This window comes from Macrobrachium nipponense, chromosome 8, assembly GCF_015104395.2.
Source record: "Macrobrachium nipponense isolate FS-2020 chromosome 8, ASM1510439v2, whole genome shotgun sequence".
In the NCBI taxonomy this organism is placed as follows: Eukaryota; Metazoa; Arthropoda; class Malacostraca; order Decapoda; family Palaemonidae; genus Macrobrachium; species Macrobrachium nipponense.
Window position 1 is genome coordinate 77,728,825 of NC_087203.1, and position 22,500 is coordinate 77,751,324.

The window sequence follows — 22,500 nt, forward strand, 5'->3', positions numbered from 1 at the left end:
TAACAATCTTGTTATGAACAAACCCCAAGAGGTTTGATAGGTAGGATCTGTTTGTCTGACACCGTGCTGATTGTTTAGCAACAAGTTGTTTCTATCAATGTCAGAGAGAGAGAGAGAGAGGAGAGAGAGAGAGAGAGAATTTTAATTTGGAAGATTGTTACATTGTTTCCAACACCTGTAGCTTACAAAAGAGTAGCGGGTGAAGATTCCTTGGCAAATGTAAGCATTAAATATATGCATAAAAAAAATTATATAACTTTATTTTCAGTGTTTCCCTCAATATTTTCCTTATGTGCAGTGGGTACACATTATCAAAATTTAGTTATAGCTTTGAGATTTACACATTAATCTATCCATGGGGGCCCACGTGACCAGGTGCTTCCCCTCTTTAAATCCGCCATAGAGCATACGTGTGTATATAGTAAGTATCTATTTTCAATTCCGCCAGAAGCAAGTCAGCGCGACACGCTCCTTCTAAGAACTTCCTTACCCATCTCTTTTTCTTTCTCTTATCCCTCTTCGTGTGCATTAAACTAGCACAGTGCAATACAGGAAACTTTGTTTGATTTTCTTTTTTTTTTTTTTTTTTTTTTTTTTTTTTTTTTTTGCAAACAATGTTTGCTAGTATGGACTGGCCTTTGGAGCCTGGCGTTGTTACGTACCGTAAATGTAAATTTAATTTTATCAACACACCCCAAGACAGTAGAGGACGCTCATACCCACACCCGCACTGTCGCACCCACACACACACACGCGCACACATCTGAATATCTATAATAATACATACGTGTGTGTGTGTGAAAAATAAAGGTCGTTATTCATGAGTGCGTGTGCGGCCCGCCGTGTGTATATATATATATATATATATATATATATATATATATATATATATATATATATATATGCTTAAAAAATCACAGCAGATGCACGTGACTTCATTAAATAAGCGAATACCACAGGAAAAGGATATTCAGAAATCCAAGCGCTTTCATCTTTAGTAAAGACGAAAGCGCTTGGATTTCTGACTATCATTTTTCCTGTGGTATTCGCTTATCTTATATATATATATATATATATTATATATATATATATATATATATATATTATATATATATATATACATACACGTGTGTACACACACACAACACACACACACACACACACACACACATATATATATTATTATATTATATATATATATATATATATATATATATATATATATATATATATATATATTGTACCCTCAAGCTGCTAGCTGAAACTGCTTTGTTTATACACCCTTTCACAGTTCAGCGGCAACAGGTCGTAATTTGCGAAAATTTAATACAATAGTCGAGATGTGCACCAGTTAATAATTTATGGAATGTCATTTGGTTGATGAAAGATTGGCTGTTTCCTCGATTCGGGGAGTTTTGAATTTGAAGGTTTTCCTAATTATCCAAAACTTTACTAATTATTGTGTTTTGCTTGCGAAATATTTGCCCAGAAAACATTGACAACGATTAGCTGAATTGATTAATAGGTATGGCAAGTTATCATGCTATCATAGAAGAGATATGTTGATATTATGATTATATTGTAAATTATTTATATAAACTGCATGACAATGTCAATATTCCAAATGGATGTTTAAACTGAACTGTCACATGTGGAACAACTGCGGAAATGTGTGTTCGTAATTCGTACTAAGTTCGAGTAAACAAACTTCGAGCGTTCAAGTAGCATCTTAGCGTCGGTGAAACTGAAATTGGCGTACATGGAAGTCTTTTTATCTTTTTAGACTAATTACCTTCGTTATCTATGTGTGCCCAAGTAACAGGTATTGTATCGAGGCTTTATGTTGTGATGGATTATTATAAGTGATTTAACCTGTGGTAGGCCTAATCGTTAGTTAGACTATCTAAGCCTATGCCCCGATGAAGTTATTTTCCAGTACGGTGGGATTCTTGTGACACTAGGTACTAGGCTAGTTAGTAGACCGGGATAGAACGTCTTCCATAGGTGTTAGACTATAATATTTAAAGAAATTAAATGAATAGTACAGGATTTTGGGTCTTTTGTTGGTGTTATTCCTGTGATTTATGGATTCCTAACTAGGCCAAGTAGGTAGTAGCCTACTAGGCCTAGGTAGCCTACCACTTGTTGAACCTCGTAGCTAGTACCTATATAGCTACTAGCTAGCTAGCCTAGGGTCCTAGGGTAAACGACCGAACCGCGACATAGCGGCCACCTTCCAGAAAAAGTTCTTTAACCCGCTCAATGATCCAGCTTGGACACAAGACAAAAGCTAACCTCCGTTGAAGCAGCATATAGGCTAGGTACTAAGTACCTACCTAGTATAGCTACCTATCGATACCTCTAGCTACTCTCCTCTTGAAGTAGGGTAAAACAACGCTGTGCAACCGTTGATCTGGCGAAAGACTACTACCTTAGTATTTTTCAGTATTTAATTGGTGAAACAACAATACAATTGAATATTTAAGCATAAACACCATTCCAATGATTGAAGTTCCGTCATCAAAATTAGATACTAGGGTAATGCCTCACTGCATGGACAGGTGGACACTTTCCCTAAAAATAACTTTAGCACGTCCAGTATCCTGAATTACTAGACGCCAGTCATAACCCAACCAGCGTGGAAACAACTGATCGAGACCTCTACTTTCCTCTGGAAGCAAGTGTTTTCTTTCAAGTCACAAAATAATGCCATAATTTCTGGTTAAACAGAAGTTATGAAAGTCTAGCCATGCGCGGTGCAAACTTACCTCCATGACGCTTATGAAATTATATTTATAACACCGTACATGTAGAAGATTGACGCCATCTCTGTGTTTGCAGTGTCACTTGCTCCTTAAACTTTCCAATTCCTGTACTAAATCCACACACCACTTGTCCCCATAGGGGAAACAATCAACTGGACTAGCGGATCCAGTTTCCACCTCATGTGAAGCCACCCTCCAAAAAAGTACTTAAACACGGCCTGACACTGAAGATGGGCATCAGTCACAAGTTGTTGGTGGTGAGAGCAGGAGCTCAAGACCTGTACTCTCCTTTCGAAGTGAGTATTTTCTCCAAAATTAAGAAATTAAGGTCATATTTTAAGATTAAACAGAGGTTAATGAAAGTCTGGCTCTATGCAGTGCACACATACTACCTCCATGACGCTTTCAAAAATTTTACTTACAATTCCATATATTTAGAAGATTGATGCCATCTCGATGTTTGCGGAATCACTTGTGTCAATAAACTAACCATTCCATGTGCTAAATCTGCACACCACTTGTACCCATAGACACTGTGGCACTTTCTTCACAAAAATCGTAAACAATGACTTCCACCTCCGACTTATCCAAGGAAACTATGATTTTTTACTAGAAGGAGAAGAAGTGTGCACTAGATAATTATTTAAATAAATAGTTAAACGCCAGTATAAGGTCATGAATTGCATAAATTTTTTACATATTCATGATTATTAATTTGAAAATATTCGTTGTTGAAAAAGTAACTAGCTTCCTGACTAATATCAACAGTTTTGCTTGTGAACGGTACCTACAGCGTTCTTTGCGCTCTTCTATTGTATATCAACGTTGCCAATTGGTATGTTTACTCTCCCAACTGTGTATAAGAATTACACAAAACCAGGGAAATAAGGGAAATTAGCATATCTATTTGTAGTATATATACATATTAGAGCAATTTTATCATTATTGCATTATGACAACTAGAATTCATGGAAACAGTTTATAAATGTATGTGTGAAGCTCCACTAGATTGGCAACGATGAGTCATTTTGCCATCTGCTCGTATCTACCTTAGAAGTATCTGTAATTTTTGGGGGTCGATTTGGCTGCAAAAAGGGATAATAGACATGAATTAAATAAACATTTTGTACATGAACTTTCCTGTCAGATATATACTTAGCTTTAGACTCCGTCGTTCCCGACAGAAATTCAAATTTCGCGGCACACGCTAGAGGTAGGTCAGGTGATCTACCGCCCTGCCGCTGGGTGGCAGGACTAGGAACCATTCCCGTTTTCTAATCAGATTTTCTCTGTCGCCGATTCCGACAACTCCTAATGTTGGTTCCTCCTGATAGATTTCGTTTTTCGTTTGCCGTGGATCTTTTCGCCGTCTTTTGGTGATGTATTGGATCTTTGGCTTGGCATACGCTTTATTATCTTTTTTTTTTTTTTTTTTTTTTTTTTTTTTTTTTTTTTTTTGCGTCAGTCGCTAGTACTGTCGTTAGTTTATGTGATTAAATGTATATCGTTAGTCTACCGAATGAGCGGTTTGGTAGATCCTCACACTGTAGATTTGATTTTTGTGTTTCATGAAACTACAGCTCTTTTGTATCTGTCAATTATCGTTCTGTTTACATTTACTGATTGACAGTCATTATTACGAAACTTTCGTAATAATGACTGTATACGTTTGCTGTATGCAGTGAATTTGCTGTATTTCAGTAAATTTGCTGTATTACAGTGGATGTATACATTTTTGGTATACATTTACTGTAATAATGACTGTATACATTTACTGAATGTCAGTCATTATTACGAAACTTTCGTTTTTATGCATTCAACTTCCCTGTCAGATATATATACTTAGCTATAGACTCTGTCGTCCCCGACAGAAATTCGAATTTCGCAGCACACGCTACAGGTAGGTCAGGTGATCTACCGCCCTGCCACTGTGTGGCAGGAATAGGAACCATTCCCATTCTCTAATCAAATTTTCTCTGTCGCGGTACTGTCAACATCGTTGTTGGTACCTCCTGATTTGATTTTCGTTTTCATACAATCAACTTACCTGTCAGATATATACTTAGCTAAGACTCTGTCGTCCCCGACAGAAATTCAAATTTCGCGCCACTCGCTACAGGTAGGTCAGGTGATCTACCGGCCTGCCCTGGGCGGCAGGACTAGGAACCATTCCGTTTTCTATCATATTTTCTCTGTCGCCGGTGGTATCAACATTGTTGTTACTACCTCCTGACCTGAAATCTTATTTCAAAGCATTTGATCATCGTTTCATCGGACTTTTTGGTGACGTACCTGGATCGTGTTTTTGGCATTCGCTACTGTGGACTGAATTTGGATTTGCTTTTGGATTTTTCTCAGTATGTCTGATTCAAGTGTTAGTGTGAGAATGTGTGTGAATGTAGGCTGCAAGGTGGGGATACCGAAGGCTTCGGTTGATCCTCACACTGTATGTCGTAAATGTAGGGGGTTTGAATGTTCTTCATCTAATACCTGTCATGAATGTGAGGGGTTAAATGCTGAAGAATGGAAGACTCTAACTTCTTACTTGAGGAAGTTAGAAAGGGATAGAGTGAGACGTGCATCAAAGGGTATATCGGGGCTTTCACAGGCTTTGCATTCAGAATCGGCCTCTGAAATCGCCGACCTGAAGGCTACTATCCACACGATGAGGTCCAAAATGGCGGCCCTAAAAGGTAAGGATAGTGACAGTGACATGTACAGTGAAGTAGGTGCTCCCAGTGTTGTGGAGGGGGCGTTTGATCGTCTCTGCGACGCTCCCAGGCCTAGACCGCTTCCAAGCTCCCATGCCCAGGGGAGAAGGAAAGTTGAAAGCCTTAAGGAGGTCGTGGAGAATCCCCAACGGTCAGACGTCCCTTCAGCAGGTTCTGTTTCGCATCAGACTGCTCAGGACCGCGTTAGAAAAAGCGTCCTGCGAGAGTGCTTCTCTTCTTCTCCCTCTCCTTCACCTAAACGAGGGTGGAAGGATTCGGATCTTTCCAGGCCCCTGAAAAGGCAATGGAGAGAACCTGATTTGAACTCGAGTCCAGAGCGCTTTTCTGATGAAGCTCCCTCCTCGATCAAGAAGGCGAAGTTTGTGCCTACGTCTCCCTATATGGATGTATCGGATCGTTCTCCTTCGAGGTCTCCCTCTCCTCCCATTGAGGAGGACACTGGGTAAGCTTCTAAGAGGATCCTACTTGCTGTTCAGGAACAACTAGCCTCCTTGGTAAGAGTTCTGACTAGAGATCCGACGCGCAAGAAGGACTTTGCGCTTCCTATCAAGAAGTCTCGTCCTCTTTCACCTGCCAGGCGCGAGGCGCCTTCCAGACATGAAGCTTCCTCTTCCAAGCATGTAGAAGAGGACTTGCATTTCAGAACAAGTGCAAGAGAAACTCATGACAGAAGCGAGGCTCCGGCCAGGACGCCAGCCGTACGCGAGACGTCTTCTAGGCGCGAAACGTCTTCCAGATACGTGCAGCCTATCAGGCACGAGATGCCAGCCAGGACGTCAACAGCGCGCGAAGCGTCATCCAAACGCGAAGCTTCAGACAGGCGCTTGGCGCCAGCCAGGACACCAGCCGAGCGCGAGACGTCCTCCAGACCTGGGGAGTCAGCCAGGCGCGAGGCGTCCTCCAGACGGGAGGAGTCAGCCAGGCGCGAGGCGCCAGCCAGGACGCTATCCGAGCGCGAGGCGTCTTCCAGATACGAGGAGCCAGCTAGGCTTGATGCACCAACCAGACGTGAGACGTCTACTGTTGTCAAGAGGGACTCTGTACACTCTCTTAGTCCCTCTCCTATAAGGAGTTTGTCTCCCTCGGATAGAAGACTTCCTGTATTAATAAACATTACCTTAATATAATTTATCTAGCCCTAAATCCCCAAAAACCGCACCAAAATTTACCACATTGGCAACCCTGTTACCTCCTATTCTGTCCGCCAGTTGGCAACACTGTCGTTGACAGATACGAAAACCTTCCCTCAAATCAGTTGTTAACGAGCGCCCGTGTTGTTTACATCACGGCCGCTCTTTATAAATTTCCTTAAACATTTTTGTGCCTTTAAAGCTTTCATTATTTGTTAAATGAAACTTTATATGAATTACCACTCACGCATTACATCACGAAATAGTGAATTAACTTTGATTTCTGTTGTGGTTCTTATCTTAAATTACGAACTTTTGCGCGACCCGGAACTACTGACCTGTCCAATTCTACAATGGATTACCAAGAAATTACGATGCTTCCTTCTGCCAGCAACATCAGGAACTGCCCGGTTTGTGGGACAAGGATGAGTAGCAGGGAGTATGAACCCCATGACATTTGTAGTTCTTGTCGTGGACAGGTTTGTGACTTGACTTCTCGTTGTGACGTATGTAAGCCCTGGTCTGACGAGGATATGACTGCTTATATGAAACGCCAAACAATCTTGCAGCGTAAAAGATCGGTTAAGGAGAAAAAGAAATCGATTGCTAAAACTGTATCTAACGAATTCTTTGACTTGGGCGCTCATGATTCTGGCTCTTCGGTTTCGGTATCGTACGACTCCGATTCCGAATTAATTGATGCTTTGCCCCCTGTACAACCGGTAATTAGTGAAGTAGTTCTGATGTAGATTCGAAGATTTTGGCAATGGAAACTACCTGGAAACAGAATTTTAAGAAATTACAGCTTAGTCTAGATAGAGATATTTCTGCTAAGTTTAACAATCTGTCAGAGAATTTTCAAGAAGCCTTTACTAGAATGTCTAACACACTTTTAGATTCTTTTCAGCTCCTCGTCAGGTACTGTCGACAGCACCATGGGTAACGGTGCGACAGATACCCCGGCTTGTGAACCCCGTCGTGGCGAAGGCCTAGGGGATCCGGTCCGGGCAGGTGCCTAACGAATCTTTACCCAACGTGTCCCCTGTTAGTCCCGTAACAGTGCCAAAGGGCGCTTATTTAGGAGAAGGCGGGAGGGATATTAGTGTCAGACCTAAGATAGCTAGTCGTCAGGATTTTACTTCAGAGGAAGTTTCTAAGTTAGGATCTGACGATGATGATGATGATGACGCGGATTCGTGTGATATTGATGTTTCCTCGAATGGATGTCATGATGTAGAATTCAAGAAACTTTTTGATTTAATTTTGAGTTTTCTTCCTCAGGCGAGGCCTAAAGAGCAGAAGCAGCCTCCGCCTCGTTGTATTGACAGAAGGGATTTTTCCTTGACGGTCCTTCCCGGTCACGGGAATTTTTACGTTTTCCCTTTGCCCAGAGGTTCGCGAGAGTGAGGACGGACGTTGCCGCTAAACTTTCGAAGGTGATCGGGGAAGGGAAGAGGAAGCTCTCTTCTCTTCTACGACACCGGAGAGGAGTTTACCAGGTGGCGGATGATTCTTCATTCTCTCGACCCCCCAAGCCAAATCCTGATTTTGTCCGACTTTCAAGTCAACCCTTGCCTTCTAAGGCTTCGGTCTCTGTCTCAATTGAAGATTTTATTGCTATGGAGGCTGTTATGAGCTCCTTACAAGAAGCTCAATCCTTCAATATGTGGGTCCTCGGAGGGCTTTTAATGTATATCAAGGACTCCGGGTTTGTTCCTCCTGATGCTCCTCTTTTTGAGAAATTCTGCTCATCCATTTCAATCGCTTCTGTACATCAGAACGAGCTTGCTGCTTCAATGCAGGCCTTTCTTGTTTCTCTAAGGCGTAACCTGTATTTGTCGCAGTTACCCTCCTCTGTATCGGAGATTCAGAGAACCCGTCTGTTGTCCTCTTCTCCTTTTGGCGATTTCCTTTTCGATATTTCTGTGCTTTCTGAGGTTTTGAAGGAACATCAAGGTGATGCCTCTTCCCAAGCTCACTGGGCCTTATCAAGAGCTTTTTCCTCTGGTCTTCCTCCCATTCCTTCAAGGAGTAAGCGTAAGTTTAGGACCAGATCTGTACCTTCTGCTCCAGCCCAACACCTCCTTCTGGCTCTTTTTTCCAGAGTACATCTCAGGTGCTGGTGCCTCTTCTTCATCCTCTGGTGCTCACCCTTTGAAACGCGGGAGAGGTTCTTGGCGTGGCTCCAAGGGCAGAGAAAGAGCTCAACCTCCAGGAGGACCTTCTTCTTCTTCTTCTTCTTCCTTGTCTCTGCGTAAGAATTTTCGGAAGTAGGAGTCATCACCTCGCCTGGAGACCGCAGTAGGAGCTTGTCGCTCTCCCGCCATTGGTCAGCTTGGCAGGGGAGAGCGGTGGATGCTTGGGTGGTGGAGGTCCTGAAGGAAGGTTACGAGATCCCTTTTGTTTTCCAGACCTCCACTTTCCAATCGTCCTCTCGAGTTCAGCAGTTATTCCCCTCACTCAATCAGGGGTCAAGCCTTGGAGAAGGAGCTTTCGGCCCTCTTGGAGAAGGATGCCATAGAGCGAGCTCCTCCTTCTCCCGGGTTTTACTCTCGGATGTTTGTAGTTCTAAAGGCCTCGGGTGCCTGGGCGCCCATCATAGATCTTTCGGTTTTGAACAAGTTCATTCTAAAGTCCAAGTTCAGGATGGAGACGGTCCAGACTGTTCTTTCATCCGTCAGGAGGGGGGGACTGGATGATTTCCATCGATCTGCAGGATGCTTATCTGCAAATCCCCATCCATCCAAGAAGCAGACCTTACCTTCGTTTTTCACGGACTCGGGAGTTTTCAGTTCAAGACCCGTTGTTTCGGCCTCACCACTGCTCCACAGGTCTTTTCTCGGGTGATGGCTCCTGTTTCAGCTATTCTGCATCGGTTAAATGTAAAGGATGCTTCGGTATCTGGACGAGTTGCTAGTCCAGGCCGAATTCTCTAGAGAAATGTCTCCGGTCGAGGGAGATAGTTCTGTCTCTTTGTGTCGAGTTGGGCATTCGTGTCAACTTCGACAAGTCCAATCTAATCCCTTGCCAGATCATGACTTATCTGGGGATTGTTTTGAATTCCCAGATTTTGAGGGCTTCTCCCGCTCAGAAACGGATAGACAAGCTTCTGAGTCTGATCGAAGAATTTTTGTCCTCCGTAACGCAGCCAGTTTCTCTTTGGAGGTCTCTCCTCCGGGCCATTTGTCATCCCTCATCCAACTGGTTCCCGGAGGTCGTCTCAGAATGAGGTCCCTTCAGTCGACACTTCGCCAGTCATGGGATTTCGTGTCCGAGGACACGATAGTCGCCTCTTCTCCACAATGTCGGAAGGATCTCCGTTGGTGGATGCAAGTTCACCGCCTCAAGTCAGGGACATCTCTTCTTTCGGTTTCCTCGACCCTAATGTTTTGGTCAGACGCCTCGGATCAAGGTTGGGGCGCACACCTGGGCTCCGAAGCCGCTTCGGGCCTTTGGTTAGAGGAGGAGAGGAGCATGTCAATAAATTGGAGGGAACTGAGGGCAGTGTACCTAGGCCTTCTTTCATTTCAGGAACAACTGTTGGAGTCGGTTGTCCGCGATCTTTGTCGACAACACCACAGCAGTCTCGTACTTGAGAAACCAAGGCGGCACACAGTCGGATCTTCTCACTCAAGAAGCCCGATCAATCCTGTGTTGGGCAGAAGACAGGGGGATTACGTTGGTCCCTCAGTTTATCCTGGGCCATCACAACGTCTTAGCATGACGCCTTGTCGAGACCGAACGAAGTTCAAAGGTCGGAGTAGACACTTTGCCAGGAAGTCTTCGACAGCCTCAGGAAGAAATGGCCTGTCACTAGTCGATCTGTTTTGCCACCCCACTGAATTTTCGGTGCCAGATATTCTTCGCCCCTTACCAGACTCCTCAGAGTGCCGGGACAGACTCTCTTTTGCAGGACTGGGAGGGACTTCAAGCCTATGCTTTTCCTCCGTTCTCTCTGGTGAGGTCAGTCCTCAACAAAGTGAGGGCAACCAAGCGTCTGGATCTCACCTTGATCGCCCCCTTCTGGCCACAGAAGGAGTGGTTTCCCGACCTTCTGGAAGCACTGGTGGAACCCCCCATTCGCCTGCCAGAGAGACCAGATCTTCTCAAACAACCCCATTTGTTCATGAAACTTACTTGGCAGATATATATATAGCTGTATTCTCCGAAGTCCGACAGAATTTCAAAACTCGCGGCACACGCAGTGGGCGGCCAGGTGGTAGTACCCATTCCCGCCGCTGGGAGGCGGATATCAGGAACCATTCCCATTTTCTATTCATATTTTTTTTCTGTCGCCGGTCGGTAAACACCTGTTTACAGACCTCCGCCCAGGATTTTTGGATTTTGACTCGTTATAAGTATCTGGATTGACTTTTGGTTTTGACTCTGGATTGTTTGGATTTGCATACGCGGATAGTGGACTGTTTTTGGATGTTTGGATTGGCATACGCGATAGTGGACTGTTTTTGGATTTTGGATTGGCTTTTCTATGAACGTGATGTCGGGATCAAGTTCAGTGAGCTTCAGAGATGTGTGTGAGTGATTGCAGGTGAGGCTACCGAAATCATCGGTAGACCCCCACACAGTATGTATGGGGGTGTAGGGGGCATGTTTGTTTGCTGGTTGATCGTTGCATTGAATGCAAAAGTTTGACTGAGGATGAATGGAAGGTGTATGAATCCTATCGGCGTAAGTTGGAGCGCGATAGGATCAGGAGGTCTTCCTCTAAGAGCGGTTCTAGGCAGGACCTGTTGCTGCTTCCCAGGCTGCCAAGGAGCGTGCTCAGGCTCGCATCCTTAAGGACTGTTTTTCGTCCTCCGAGGCGCCCTCCCCGCGCAAGGGGTGGAGCGCTCGGAGTGACTCGCGTCCGTTGAAAAGGACTTTTCCTAGGGAGGACGCTTTACGTCCCCTCTCTCCGCTCTCGTTGCGGTCTTCGCCTGCGTCGTATGACGCGTTTCCTCCACAGAAGAGGTAGGGTTAGGACGTTGTCCGAGGACGACGCTGAGAAGCGCTTTCTCTCGCGCCTCGGAGAGGCAGGTTGCTGTTCCTTTGAGAAGGAAGGAGGCGTCCCCCCGCCCCTCGTCTTCTCGCAGGCGCAGCCCTTCACCTCCTCTCGGTTCTTCACCTACGAAGAGTATTCTTGCGTCGCTGCAAGACCAATTGTCGACCTTAATGGCTCGGAAGGACTCGTCAGCAGCAGTTGAGCCTAAGCGAAGGAAGGACGCTAGACTGCCTGCCAAGAGGACAGAGGCAGTCTCCTTCTCTGTCTCCTCGTTCGTCTCTGTCTCCGCCCGCACGTCAGGAGCCTTTGAGGACGCTCGACAGGACGCCTTGGAGGACGCTTTTGAAGACGCTCGGCAGACGCTTTTGAAGACGCTCGTCGGGATGCTTTGCTGACGCTTTGCCTGTGGAGAAGGCTTTCGAGAGCGCTCAGAAGGACGCTTTGAAAGCGAAAGCTGGACGCTTGAGCGTCAAACGTAAGGACGCTCCTCGAGAGAGACTAAGAGTATCCTCTCGTGACGCGCAGCGTGGTCAGGACGCTTTTCGTGGTTCGAGCTCTAAAGATCGACAGAAGGTCGGTCGCTTTGAAGAAGGCTGATGTTAATTCTTCCTCGAAAGCCCTTTGTTTGAAAGGCTAGACCCCGTTGGGCGCACGCCCTCCTAAAAATCCAGAGGTTCAATCTCCTTTGCCTCTTCGGGAGGAAGGAGAACATAGTAGTCCGGCGGACTCAGTGGAGGAAGAACAGCCGTCAGTTTCCGACTACAAGGTGCTGGTTCGTCTTTTACGTTCTTTGTTTGGTGAGAAGTTCCAGCCTGCAGCTCCTAAGTCCCTCTCCCTCTCAGTTTTCGTCTTCGAAGTCGGGCAAAGGTTTCGGAAAGTGGTGGAGATGAAGACTTCCTGTCCACTAAGAGAGCATTGCAAGAAAGTTGCAGGACTGGATGGAACGTCGGAAGGATCAGGGCAAGTCGACTTTCGCCCTTCCTCCTTCAAGACTCAGTGGGAAAGGCGGCATTTGGTATGAGACCAAATCTGAAGTAGGAGTTAAGATCCCGTCTTCTTCCCAAGGGGACTTTGCTAGTCTGGTAGACGCCCAGAGAGATCCCTTTTATCGTCCGCTAAGATTTCATGGACACCAACGGAGATCGACCATCACATGAAAGGTCTGTTAAAGACTCTGGAAGTCTTAACTTCCTAGACTGGTGCCTAGGAGTCCTGATCTTCAATCTAGGAGTCCTGATTCTTTGAGTCTGGGGGAGCTGTCCAATGTGTTTGTCATGCATGGACAAGGCCGTCAGGGATGGTTCGGAAGAGTAGTGTCTCATTTGGCACTGCTTTCCTCAAGAAGAGAGCGCTCTTATGCAATTTTACAGCGAGGTCTGTTTCTGCATCGCAGAAAGCAGAGCTTCTCTTTGCACCTCTTTCCGAGCCATCTCTTCCCCCAGGCTATGGTAAGGGACCTGGCAGTGGGCTACAAGAGAAGGCTACCCAGGATCTCTTGGCCCAGTCTTCGAGACGTCCCGCAGTCCCTATCACGTCGTCGTCTGGACGACCTCCTAGGAAGTTAAACCCTTTCGTAGCGCTCCTCCCTCGAGAGCTGCTCCTCGAGGGAGAGGACTTGCAAGAGGAAGAGGTTCCTTCTAAACCTAAATCCTCTAAGTGAGAAGAAAGTCCTTCAGATGCCTGTCGGAGCCAGGCTAAAGTTCTTTGCGGTGCGTGAGAGAGAGATACAGATGCGTGGTCCCTCAAGATAGTGGAACAGGGGTACAAGATCCCCTTTGTGGACCCTCCTCCTCTTTATCTTTTCTACGACTCCCAGAGAGATCTTTCCCCGTCGTATCAAGGGGAGAAACAGCAGGTTCTTTTAGATCTTTTGGATCAAATGATCATGAGAGCGGTGGAGCAGGTCTTAGACCTGGGGTCACCAGGATACTACAACAGACTTTTCCTGGTACCAAAGCAGTCGTCGGGGTGGCGTCCAGTCTTGGACGTAAGCAGCCTGAATCTTTTCGTAGAAAAGAAAAAATTCAGATGGAAACACCTCAGTCGGTTCTAGGAGCCTTAAGACCGGGCGACTGGATGGTGTCCTTGGACCTACAGGACGCATACTTTCAACGTGCCTTCCACCCTCTTTCAAGAAAGTTTTCTGAGGTTTATGCTAAGGGACAAAGTTTGGCAATTCCGAGCCCTTTTGTTTCGGTTTTAAGCACGGCTCGATGGTATTTACCATGCTCATGAAAAACGTAGCGAGATGGGTTACATTCTGCAGGAATAAGAGTGTCCCTGTATCTCGACGATTGGCTTATCAGAGCATCGTCAGAAAGAAAGGTGTCTGAAGGACCTTCACTTCACGTTGGCCTTGGCGAAGTCCCTGGGACTTCTGGTCACCTCGAAAAGTCGCATCTGACCCCAACACAGTCCATCGTGTATCTGGGATTCAGATGGTTTCAGTGGCTTTTCGAGCGTTTCCGTCCCAGGAACGACAGCTGCAAGCTTAGAGAGAGTTTTCGGCCTTCCTGGGGAAGGAAGCGTGCTCGGCGAGGGAATGGATGAGTCTGCTGGGAACCATTTCCTCGCTGGAAAAGTTTGTTTCCCTGGGAAGACTACACCTCAGACCTCTCCAGTTTTTCTTAGCAGACGAATGGAGAGTCAGAGAGGATCTGAATGCGACCCTTTTCATCACCAAATCGGTGAAGAACCATCTAAGATGGTGGTTAGATCCTCGGAAGTTTCGAGAGGGGTTGTCCCTAAAGCTTCTGAGCCCAGACCTAGTGTTGTTTTCCGACGCCTCGGTGTCTGGGATGGGGAGCAACACTGGAGGGGAGGAAGTGTCAGGCACCTGGAGGGGGGAACAGGTGTCCTGGCACATCAATGTAAAGGAACTAGCGGCGGTTTTTCTGGCGCTACAGTTCTTCCAACAAAAGGTTGCAGAGAAAGTAGTCCAGTCAACTCGGACAACACCACAGCCCTGGCGTACTAAAGAAGCAGGGAGGTACACACTCCCCGTCCTCTGTTTTATTTAGCGAGGGAGATTCTGCTGTGGGCAGATGCGAGACGGATAAGGATCCTGACGAGATTTATCGCAGGAGTCCAGAACGTCACGAGCAGACCTTCTCAGCCGACAAGATCAGATCCTGCCGACGGAATGGACGTTGCACCAGGACGTCTGTCGAGAGCTCTGGAGACTGTGGGGGTGTCCGTTAGTCGACCTATTTGCGACGTCGAGAACAAAGAGGTTGCTCTTTATTGCTCCCCCTGTGCTGGATCCGGGAGCAGTCGCGATAGACCGCTCTGCTCTGGGGACTGGACGAACCTAGACTTGTATGCCTTCCCGCCATTCAAGATCATGGGGGAAGTAGTAAGGAAGTTCGCGGCATCGGAGGGGACGAGGTTGACCCTGATCGCCCCGATGTGGCCCGCGAAAGAATGGTTCACGGAGGTACTGTCATTCATCATAGACTTTCCGAGGACACCTTGCCCTGGAGGAAGATCTACTCAGACAGCCCCACTTCGCAAGATATCACCGAAACCTCTCCGCTCTGGGTCTGACTGCGTTTCAGACTATCGAAAAGCTGGCCAGAGCGAGAGGTTTTTCTAGAGCAGCTGCAAAGGCGATCGCCAATGCTAGGAGAAACGTCCTCGAGAGCTGTTTACCAGTCGAAGTGGGCTTCCTTCAGGGCATGGTGTAGAAAGGAGGGAATTTCCTCTTCCACTACCTCTGTGAGCCAGATAGCCGATTTCCTGCTATTTTTAAGAATGTACAGAAGCTGGCTGTCCCGACCATCAAGGATATAGGAGTATGCTGTCGGCAGTCTTCCGACACAGAGGACTTGACCTGTCTGATAACAGGGATCTTCACGATCTCCTGAGATCATTTGAGACATCCAAGATACCTCAGGCGAGGCATCCTTCTTGGAACTTGGATTTAGTCCTTAGACTTTTAATGTCGAGTCCTTTCGAACCTCACATGAAGCGTCTCTTAGGAACTTGACTAAGAAGGCTCTTTTCCTAACTGCTCTGGCGACGGCGAAGAGAGTTAGCGAAATTCAGGCATGCCTTTGTAAGAGAGTGGGCTTCAAAGGGGACAATGCTGTCTGCTCTTTGAGTCCCACTTTCTTAGCAAAGAATGAAAACCCAAAAACCCGTCGAACCCTTGGCCAAGGAGCTTTGAAATCAAGGGTATGACAAGCCTTGTGGGCCAAGAACCTGAGAGAGTCCTGTGCCCTGTCAGGGCTCTAAAGTTTTATGTCCACAGACTAAAGAAGTATGAGGTCCCTCAGATAATCTCTGGTGTTCGGTTAAACGACCCGAATTATACCATTATCCAAGAACGCTTTGGCGTTCTTTCTGAGGGACGTCATTAAAGAGGCTCATTCGTCTTCCACACAGATCGATTTGAGCCTCTTGCGAGTGAAAGCTCACGAGGTCAGAGCTGTCGCAACCTCGCTTGCCTTCCAAAGGAACATGTCGATCAAGGACATCCTTGACGCCACCATTTTGGAGGAGCAATTCAGTATTCGCCTCACACTACTTGAGAGTGTGAGAACGATATACGAGGACTGTTGTTCTCTTGGGCCATACGTTTCTGCAGACACAGTCTTGGGGGCTGAAGGTAGCTCTCTCCCTATCCTTTAGTTAGGTTTAGTTAGGTTTTAGTTGTTGTGTTTTTGGTTGTGGTGAGGCTTTGGTGAAGACCTACCATCTCTTAGCTTAGTGTTCAGGGGGTCTTGGATAGTTGGTCAGGTGGTGGTCAGTTGCTTCGTTGCCCTCATTTGTATGGCTCTATGCTCTTGTCACATTGAGGGTCACGTCCCCGTTGACAGAGCATCCAGAGCGCACCAGCACTACAGGTCTCCACCTGGCTGGCAACTCTGATTAAGCACAAGGCAGGCTGAAGTGACAGTAATCACAGAGTCTACTTTGCTAACAGGTGAGGAACCAAGGTGTATATCATCTACTTAATTTAAGTTTCCTACAAATCCTATTCTGTCTCTTCCCACCATCCGAAGGTGGGATTCAGCTATATATATATCTGCCAAGTAAGTTTCATGAACAAAATGTTATTGTTATAATACAATTAAGTTTGTTCATACTTACCTGGCAGATATATAATTAAGTGCCCACCCACCTCCCCTCAGGAGACAGTGGCACTGATAAAATATGAATAGAAAATGGGAATGGTTCCTGATATCCGCCTCCCAGCGGCGGGAATGGGTACTACCATGGCCGCCCACTGCGTGTGCCGCGAGTTTTTGAAATTCTGTCGGACTTCGGAGAATACAGCTATATATATATCTGCCAGGTAAGTATGAACAAACTTAATTGTATTATAACAATAACATTTTTCATCGGTTCCATCAGAGGCTCCACATGCTTCATCTTCATGCCTGGAGACTGTCAGGAGGTTCTCCTCCAGAGTGGCGCGACAGTTGGCTCTTGCCAGGCGGCAATCAACCAGAGTAAAATTATCAGGCTAATAGTCCGGTTTACAGACGTTGGTGTAAGTCTCAAGGACATTCAATTTCTAGACCTTTCCTTACCGAAAGTAGCGGAGTTTTTAGTTCATTTACATCATGACAGGGCCCTGTCACCTTCGTGCATTAAGGGTTATAGGTCTATGCTTTCCTATGTTTTTAAGGCAAGGCTTCCTGAGATCTCTTCATCTTATGTCATTAGAGATTTACTTCGATCTTTTTCCCTATCTCGACCCAGGCCGCAGTGTTCGCCTCCGACATGGGACGTTAACAAAGTCCTTCAAGCCTTAATTGTTCCCTCCGTTTGAGCCTCTGAATTCTGCCAAATTTAGGGACCTCTCTTCTAAGACACTCTTCCTTGTCTCACTGGCTACAGCCAAGAGGGTGGGTGAACTGCAAGCACTCTCTTTTCTGGTTGCCAGATCTGGACAAGACATGATTTTGTCATACCTTCCTGAATTTGTCGCAAAGACTGAATCGTCTGATAATCCCATTCCCAGGTCTTTCGTACTGAAGTCGCTGGTCGACTTTGTTGGTAATTTAAATGAGGAATTAGTTCTTTGCCCTGTTAGGGCGCTCTCATGTTATTTACGCCGCACGAAGGACATTCAGGGTCGTCCCCGTCATCTGTTTGTTTTCACCCCGAAATGTCAAGAGACCTATTTCAAAGAATGGTGTATCCTTTTTTCTCAGAGATCTGATCGTTAAAACTGGTGGTTCGGCTGCTGGGGAAGACCAGACGCCGAGAGCACACAGTATTAGAGCAGTTGCTACATCAGTAGCTTTTATGAAGAACGTCTCAGTCGCCAAGGTGCTTGAGGTGGCGACTTGGCGTTTCTAATTCTGTTTTTTGCCTCTTTTTACTTGAGGGATATTTCTCTAGTTCTAGGCGACCTTCGTTCTTTGGGCCCGTTGGTGATGGCAGGACAGGTCGTCAGACAGGAGAATTAGGTAGTCTTCCTGTTTTTACGTTTGGTTGCTACCTGTATATTATTCATTAATTTTTGTTTTGTTGTATATATTTTTTGTTTTTGTATTATAACCCATGGCAGTTTTTGACGTATTTATTATAATGGGAATTAGGCAGTTTGGTATTTAGTGTTTTTGATGACAAGGACTGACTGCTTGCAACTCATGCTGCTTCCATTTTCAGTGTGAAATGGTTCCAGCCACTGGGTTGTCGGCACTGGCGACTACGCTTCTCCCAGAGTCGATGCTGACCTAGGACTAGCCACTGGTTCGCTTGTCCTGACGACTCCTGCTTCTTCCACTGTCCTGGACAGGGAATTAGTCAATGGATCGTCTGCTGTTCATCTGGTGACTCGCTCACATCTACTTTTTATTTTGTCTCACCTGTCCTTCTCAGAGTCAGACACTCGTGGAGATCAGGCGACACTTAGTAGCCCTGAGTTTCTTGTTGACGAAGTCGGTTGCGTTGATACACCCCCCGATGATCTGTAACATTGAGACCAGGTTGGACTGTCAGGCATTCGTCCTTCGGGATTGAATCGCCCTTTTGCTCCGCGCGTCCTTTCTCTTGGCACCAGAAAGCTCGAGTTAGGAGTTGCTCATGAGCCGATTCGTTGCTGGCGACTTCGGGTTGCGTTGATACACCCCCAAGGTTTGCTTAGCCCAGACAGTCCAGACACTCATCCTTTAGGGAAAGAATAGTGCTTGATAGTCTTCAGGGTGCAGCCTTGCTGTCCGCAATTCGTCTGACTGGTCACCTGGTCGGTCACCTGACTTTAGTACAGACGGACTGACTATGCACTTACTCCTTGTCCTGTGCTACCGCAGTTGGTGGCATTATGGTAGGAGACTTTGAGTTGTTAGTATCTTTGACCTTGGGTTGAGTTTTGACTGCCTATGATATATATTTCTTTGTTTTCTCCTATTCTGTCCGAAGGGGAAATTGTATTCAGATTCCCTCCTCCTTTTCAATGTGGTTAATCGGGCTAGATAAATTATATTAAGGTAATGTTTATTAATATGGAATTTTTATTCTAAAATTAATATTAATAATACTTACCTGTATAATTTATCTAGCCCTAAATCCCCAAAAACCGCACCAAAATTTACCACATTGGCAACCCTGTTACCTCCTATTCTGTCCGCCAGTTGGCAACACTGTCGTTGACAGATACGAAAACCTTCCCTCAAATCAGTTGTGATAGGCAGATCGTGGGGTAGGATGGGTGGGACTAGATAAATTATACAGGTAAGTATTATTAATATTAATTTTAGAATAAAAATTCCATTTTTGCTGGGGATTCTCCTTTGGACCCCGAGATGGACGAGAATTCTGAAGACAAGGCTCGCGGTAGGGAAGGACTTTCCAGCTACAAAGTCTTAACAGCCCTTCTTCTTGAGGAATATGGGGACGCGTTAACTCCCGCCGCTCCTCCCTCTCCGCGCTCTCTGTTTTCAAGCGCAAAGGTGCCTAAATCCTCGTCTTTCCTTAAAATGAGACCTACTATCTCTATGAAGAGGGCTCTTCAGTCACTTAATACGTGGATGGATACTAAGAAGGAACTAGTCAGGACGGTCTTCTGCATGCCCCCAGCGAGACTCGCTGGCAGAAGGGGCATTTGGTACCAAACGGGAGAGAATATGGGTCTTTCTCTCCCGTCCTCTGCCGAAGCAGACTTTTCTACCTTAGTGGATGCGTCTAGAAGACACGGACTGAACTCTGCCCGTGTGACTTGGGGCATTTCGGAATTGGATCATCTCCTCAAGGGACTCTTCCACGTTTTGGAAGTCTTTAATTTCTTAGATTGGTCCCTTGGGGTGATGTCCAAGAAGGCTCATGACGCTGAGGGTCTCGACCCGGAAGTACTCCTTTGTATACTGTCGTGCATCGACAAGGCAGTACAAGATGGATCCTTAGAAGTCTCCTCTTTATTTGGAGCGGGACTGATCAAGAAGAGGACAGTTTTCAGTGCTTTCTTGACCAAAGCGGTCTCACACTCTCAGAGAGCAGCTCTGTTGTACTCTCCTTTATCTGACTTTTTGTTTCCTTCTCAGTTGGTGAAGGACATTTCCCGATCACTAACTGAGAAGGCGACTCAAGACCTGCTTCTTCAGTCATCTAGGAAGAAGAGACCTGCAGCAGTAGTTGAGAAGAAAGGGCCGAGTACGTCTCTTCAGCCCTTTCGAGGAGGCCCTCCCTCCAGAGCGCCCTCTAAAAGGAAGGCTCCTGAGAGGAGAGGTAGATCTGCCTTCCGTCCCTTTAAGAAGGGAAAGTGATGCTTCTTTCCTCCAAACAAACCCAGTAGGGTGCCAGGCTCCTGGGATTTGTGGGGTCCTGGGCAGTATCAACACGGACGCCTATCAATGTCCGGTGATAAGGAAGGGATACCTTATCCCTTTCCTGGACAGTCCTCCCCTGACTTCAACTCCGCGGGAACTGTCAGCCAGATACAGGGATCCTGTGCTGAGGGATACTCTTCGACTGATGGTGGATCAGATGTGGGACAAGAGAGCGATAGAACTAGTACTGGATCAAAACTCCCCGGGGTCTCGGGGGGCTGGAGGCCAGTACTAGACGTCAGTGCTCTGAACAAATTTGTTCAGAAGGAGAAGTTCTCTATGGAGACTTCGGCCTCAGTCCTTGCGGCTATGCGCCAAGGAGATTGGATGGTGTCTCTGGATCTTCCAGGATGCTTATTTTCACGTCGGCCCGATTCACCCTTCATCGAGAAGTACCTCCGTTTCATGACGGGGGGAAGGATCTTTCAGTTCAGGGCCTTGTGTTTCGGCCTGTCCACAGCTCCTCAGGTCTTCACAAGCCTGATGAAGAATGTGGCGAGGTTTCTTCACCTCAAAGGTGTAAATATCTCTGTATCTGGACGACTGGCTCATCAGGGCCAGATCAGAGAGACAGTGTTTGGAGGACCTTACGTTGACCCTAAACCTGATCAGATCGTTGGGATTACTCGTAAACCTCGAGAAGTCGCAGCTGACCCTCAGACAGAACTTAGTCTATCTGGGGATTCAGATGGATTCTCGGGGTTTTCGAGTATTTCCTTCGCAAGAGAGACTCGCAAAAGGATTGGAGAAAGTCTCTCTCTTCTTAGGGAAGGAACAGACGTCGGCGAGGGAATGGTTGAGCCTTCTAGGGACCCTTTCCTCACTCGAACAGTTCTTCCCGCTAGGAAGACTTCATTTACGTCCACTTCAATTCCTCCTCAAGAGGTCTTGGAGTTGGAAGACCGGACATCTTTCAGACGCCTTTCCCATTCCAGTGGAGATGAGACCTCACTTAGAATGGTGGTTGCCCCCTTTGAAGGAGAACAAAGGAATCTCCCTGAAGATTCAGAACCCAAGCCTAGTGTTGTACTCCGACGCGTCTGAGAAAGGTTGGGGAGCAACATTAGGCTCGAAGGAGGTGTCAGGCACCTGGGAAGCAGCGCAGGTGTCCTGGCACATTAACTGCAAAGAACTCTTTGTCATACACCTGGCTCTGAAGAGTATAGAACCTCTTGTGTCGAACAAAGTAGTTCAAGTAAATGTGGACAACACCACAGCACTTGCCTACATTCGGAAACAAGGAGGGACTCACTCCTTGTGCCTCTACGAACTTGCAAGAGACCTTCTGCTTTGGACGTCCCAGAGGAACATCTCCCTTCTTACGAGATTCATTCAGGGAGAAAGGAACGTAAGGGCGGACAGACTCAGCAGGAGGAACCAGGTCCTTCACACAGAGTGGACCCTCCACTCAGAAGTGTGTCAAGGTCTCTGGTCTCTTTGGGGGACCCCTCATGTGGATCTCTTCGCCATGTTCCTCTCCAAAAGGCTGGAAGTCTTTTGCTCGGTGGTAGAAGACCCCAGAGCTCTGATAGTCGACGCCTTCCTACTAGACTGGTTTCACGTAGACGTCTATGCTTTTCCTCCTTTCAAGATCCTGGGACTAGTTTTGAAAAAATTTGTGGCTTCAAAGGGGACAAGGATGACCCTGATAGCCCCCTTTTGGCCGGCACAAGATTGGTTCACGGAGGTGGTGGAGTGGATGGTAGATTTTCCCAGATCCCTCCCAAGAAGGATGGATCTTCTCAAACAACCACACTTCCAGAGGTATCATCAAAACCTCCCCGCTCTTGCTCTGACTGCCATTCGACTATCGAAAGACTCGTCAGAGCGAGAGGGTTTTCTCGTAAAGTTGCAAGCGCGATCGCGAGAGCCCGCTGAGCCTCCACTAGACGAGTATATCAGTCCAAGTGGGAGGTTTTTAGAAGGTGGTGCAAATCTAAGAAGTGTCCTCCTCCACTACCTCTGTAACGGAGATTGCTGATTTCCTGCTGTTCCTAAGGGAAGAATCTCATCTATCTGTATCCACAATAAAGGGATACAGAAGCATGCTTTCGGCAGTCTTCAGGAATAGAGGATTAGATCTGGCAGATA

General features: G+C 46.5%; 1 protein-coding gene across 5 annotated transcripts in view; it reads left to right on the forward strand.

The window, feature by feature from the left end:
* LOC135222868 (choline transporter-like 1) overlaps positions 1 to 22,500 on the forward strand; it is a 534,082-nt gene that overhangs the window by 22,068 nt on the left and 489,514 nt on the right. The window contains exon 1 of one of the 5 annotated variants that reach the window (XM_064261217.1): positions 1,413 to 1,525. The exons of 3 other annotated variants lie outside the window; for them this stretch is intronic. The gene's annotated coding sequence lies outside the window, so the exon portion shown is untranslated. Of the gene's footprint in view, positions 1 to 1,412; positions 1,526 to 1,666; positions 1,823 to 22,500 lie in introns of those variants that run through there. One more of the 5 variants, XM_064261215.1, reaches the window with a different exon arrangement.